The following is a 4,931-nucleotide window of genomic DNA, read 5'->3' on the forward strand; positions in this document are numbered from 1 at the left end:
GATGAGTTTGGTAGATGGAACAATAGTTCTTGTCCTTACCAATTTCAATCATAACCATCTCAAACTTAATGTCTTCTTAGGGGGAGAGAACCTCAAAGGAATTATGAATGAATAGAATAGAAGTATCCTTCTGAAAAAAAATACCAAATTAGAATCAATACTCCTAATCATCTTGTTAGTAACAAAAGAGTGTAGAGTAGTGTGTGTTATTTGTTTTATGTTATAGATCTTATTAATAAATCCTTATGAAGAGCAATATGTAAATTTTGTTAAAAAGAGAACTTTGATCCTATATTAATTTTGGGCATTCATGAGGGATAACCTAATTAAAAGTCTTAAGTTCTTGTTCTATTAGATATTGATGTTTTTCTGTTAATATTAGATGTTAGTAGGGGGTAGGTGAATCACTGAAGTCACAACCTCAAATCCTTTAACTATTATCTTCTAGAATATAAAATATGCAATGTAAAGTAATGCATAGAAGTAAAGTAAATCAAGCATCAACATAAGAAACACAATAACACCTGTTGGGACTCAAAATTGTAGCCTTGATTTTGAGTACCATTGAAGAAATTGAGTCCCTCAAATGCTTTTTGATGCATATGTACCCAGCTATTCATTTGAGGCCTAAGAGGTGTTCAATGCTTCTAGAACCTTTCACTCAATGTGTCTACTTGTTTCATGAAGTTAAATTGCCATTTCAAGCCATTTTGTGAAGTCCCATTTTGAGCACTTTTCAAATTTACATTTTCATGTAAGTGTCAAATAGTGATAGGAGCTCATGTTTGCAAATAAATATCTCACACCCAGAAATGTTTCATGACTCGCCACTTTGAGAGTGTCTAGTGTCCATACCAAAGATCCTATGTTTTAGATTTCAAGTAGTTTCAAGTCCATTTGACTAGGTTTTGAATGCCTCAAAGTTGGTCATTTACTGATGTCATGCTGATGCACTTGGTTCTAAATTCTGGGAAGCCCTGTTTGACATGTTATAACTTTGTACCAGTTGACCAAAATGCTAAAATTCCTTTTGTGTTATATTTTAGAGGTCAGATACATGCTATGTTTCTATTTTGAGCTTATGAAGAATTCGTTTGATTAGTTTTCAAATGTGATTCCAAATGCAACTTGTAATTTTTTATTGGTGTCAGCACATGCAAATTTGTTAGTACCCCTGTTCGTGATGTTATATATTGAGATCTGTGATAGGTGAGATTGAATGGATTGTACCATCATGTTGTATTCAAAAAATAATTTAAGTGTGCCAGTTTGCAAGCTTTGATGAATCCATCTGCACACTTTTCCAAGTCAATTCCATTTGCAAAAATCACTTTTCTACCATTGCTCCTAGTTTGCAAAATCTGAGTAGCCCACTTTGACTGCTCGCCATTTGTGTCCATTTATTTTTCATGAGCCCAAATCATAGATTTTTATTGTCCTCATGACAATGAATCAACGCCCTAGTTTTTGCTCCCCCAAGTGTTAGTTTGTCTAGTTTTCAAAGCCAAATCTGAATGTAGTTTATTATTTTCTGACATGTTTTCTTGCAGGCAGTTCTGAGAGGTCAACTTTGACAGTCAATATCTTTTGACTGAGAATTTTTCATGAGACAAGATTTGACGGGGTGCAAGAGTAACGGGCAAAGAATCGATATATTCGATTTCAGAGCTTGGTTAGATGTTCGGGTCAATTTTTAAAGTCAACTGACAGGCCCTATTAGCAAAAAGTCGCAGTTTGTAGATAAGCGGTAAAATGAGTTTTAATGACATACTAGTGGTCAAATTTGTTTCGAATTAGTATCAAACAATCAGTGGGCTAGTTTATAAGATTCAAGTGTTTAGAAATGAAAATTTTTTAGCCGGACCCATTTAGGGGCCCAGCTACTTCTGACAAATTAATAAGGCAATTGGGAAATATATGGAATGAATGATCAGAATTATTTTCAAAAAGAAAAATATCTCTTTTTGTGTCCCATCTCTCATGCTAGTAAGACAATCTCCTGAATCTATAATCTTATTAAAAGCTATGTTGATGAAAAGTATCCAAAAAAACTTGAAAGTTGATGCAATTTATAAAGTAGAGATTTAGACTAGAGTCTTCATTCTGATATTTTGATAGCTATGGATATTGAAAACAATGTGAAGTATCTATGGGAGACAAGATATTTGAGACCAAAGACAACTTTCATCGCCCAAATATTCAAATTAACTGAATTGGAGGATAGATTAATAACTCATTCTTTGACATTCACCTTGGCTATTTCAATTTTTAATATATTTTGGGGAAAATGTGTTGACAATAGTTTTATTGCACAAGTTATTAGTGTAGAAAGAATTTGAGACACTTTGATACTCCCATATAAAATTGTAAACATCAAAAATATTGTTTTCAAATTGACTCTCAAAACATGGGGCTCAAGAATGTGGAGACTACTGCAAGGCTTGCCCAGTGGAAGATTGATAGCTTGGGCTCCTGTTCTTTTCACAAGTTTGACCACTTCAAAGTTGGCAAGTTGAACTGGCTTAAGTTGCATGGTTCCAGTCATTTGAAAAATTGCACTTGTCAATTGAGGAGAATAGATATTTATATGTTCACCTTTTTCCTGAGGTTGGTCGTATTTCAAAAGAACAGCTACCAATTGCAACATTTGTGCTTTGCATCTTCAATGTAGGAGGAAGTCAATAGCCTTGGACTTCACTAGTCCATAATAAGTTGCTCTGCAGTAGTGAGGACTTTGTATGGCCTATAGATAGTAGCTTTCATGGACGATTGGTCATTGACGTGGAGTTTCTAGACCTAAAAGTTGCTACAATGAATGGTGAGATGCATGTTCTGTATGGCCTAACGAGGGAGTGATGTAGCTATAAGCAACTAATGGTGTGCTAAAATGCCTTTCCTGTATGTTGGACGATGGTCTTCACACAGATGTAACTATTAATACTACTAATCGTAGTGTTAGAGCACATCGGGCTATTTTGGTAGCTCGATCCCCTATTTTTGAGAGCATGTTCTTACATGATCTTAAAGAAAAGGAATCATCAGTAATTAACATCAAAGACATATCTATTGAAGCTTATATGGCTCTTCTAAGCTACATCTATGGTGGCATCAAACATGAAGAATGATTCAACGCACAGGTAGCAGACATAAATGAGAGAGTCAGCATATAAGATGGAACCACTTGCACAAGACAAAAGAAGTAGGGGATGCATCAAATAATAGGGGCCAATTGTGGAGAAACAATCAAATAACAATATCCCACATTGATTACATGGGGAGGCCTTTACATTTTTAAATAGTATTAGACTCAACACATAAGTTGTCTTCAAGACAACCAACTTTTGTTGAAGGTAACATGTGTGCATGGGCCCCCAACATGGATGCTAACTGGTAGGTCACCTAGGAGTATTTTAAATGAGCATGCAAAATAGAGTGCCAAAAAAGTTGCATCACCAAATGGAGCACTAAAAAAGTTGACAAAAAAATGGAGGTTTTTAGTGGTCGCTATTTCACCACTGGAAAATGGCAAAATTTTTCAGCATGCGGCATAGCGACCCGCTAAAAAATCTCAAATCTCGCTAGCAACCCATCAAAAAATTGAAAATCTAGCAAAGAGTTAAGAAAGCAACGTGGGTCTCGCCTGCGGATCCGACAACAAACTAGTGAGTGACAAGTGGCAACCAGAAAGTGTGTGCATCAAGGAGACGGTGATGTGGAAAAATTTGGACCAACCACAAGGTGTAGACACCTAAAAATCCTTTAGAAAATAAAGTATTTTTATTTTCTGAAAAATTCCTGATGACATCATCATTAATTAATTAATTAATTAATTAATTAATTTTTATGCCATTAAATCCCTTTATCTTAATTAAAAATATTTAATTAAGGAATCCCTCCCAAAAATGTTTAAATCTTATTTAAACATTATTTCCTTATTTATTAATTATTTAATTAATAAATTGACCAAAAATCCTAAAATAAATAAAAAAATTTATTTTTTGCCCAAAACTTGGCCAATTTCCTTATGACCAATAACCTCTTCCAAAATTTTCTAATCCTTCTTTAATTTCGATTAAAGGCTAATCCCATCATTTCCTACCCCTAATCCCAACTCAAAATATTTAATTAAGATTAAATATTAATCCTCATGTTTATTAAAAAAGTTTTAATAAATATCTCCTCAACCCAAACCCTTGAAATAAATAAAACTTTATTTATTTCCTAAAAATCTAATTTATCCTCACCCTAAGAAGTTCTAGACTCTTCTAGAAAGTCTTCATCCTCATCCTAGGAAATTCTAGACTATTCTAGAAAGTCTTTATCCTCATCCAAAATCTAGACTCTTCTAGAAGATGTCTTTAAACCTAATCCTAATCCCCTCCTAACCTTGTCACATTCCCTAAACATGGGTTAAAACTTACTAACCCAAGCCAAAGTTAACAAATATCTCTTCCTTCACCCACCCTCATTAAATGCCATCCACTTGCCTATCCCTAAGCTAATCCTAAACCATCCTAATCCATCCTCTAATCATTTGCACAAGCCTAAGCAAGCTTAAAACTTTCCTAATCAAGTCCAAGTCGAAATTTCTCTCATCACCCTCAAAATATCTCAACCATAAAACTTTATGAAGTCCACTAGATCATAAATGACTCTTACAAGCCCTTTTATTGCTCTTACAAGTCATTATGAGGGTCTTTATGAAGATTTTATCTCTTGAGCCTCCTTTGTTGACTCATCCTTGCCCTTTCCTCCATCCTCTCACCATGTGACATGTGTCACTCCTTGATTGGCTATAAAGAAGCACAATCCATGTGCTCTCCTCTCATGCAATCTGAGCCCTCCATAAGCTTTTTCCCATCCTTGCATCTTAGCCCTCAATCCCTCAAGCCTCTTGCCTATAAACTGGATCCTTCCCCTTTGCAAAATAA

General features: G+C 34.8%; 1 pseudogene; it reads left to right on the forward strand.

Moving 5' to 3' along the window:
• Nucleotides 1-2,407: 2,407 nt before the first annotated feature.
• On the forward strand, nt 2,408-3,125 carry LOC149576417 (BTB/POZ domain-containing protein At1g21780 pseudogene; annotated as a pseudogene).
• Nucleotides 3,126-4,931: the final 1,806 nt, after the last annotated feature.

The sequence above is a fragment of the Cupressus sempervirens genome, chromosome 1, assembly GCF_028749045.1.
Source record: "Cupressus sempervirens isolate cs-2001-9-10 chromosome 1, ASM2874904v1, whole genome shotgun sequence".
Classification (NCBI taxonomy): domain Eukaryota; kingdom Viridiplantae; phylum Streptophyta; class Pinopsida; order Cupressales; family Cupressaceae; genus Cupressus; species Cupressus sempervirens.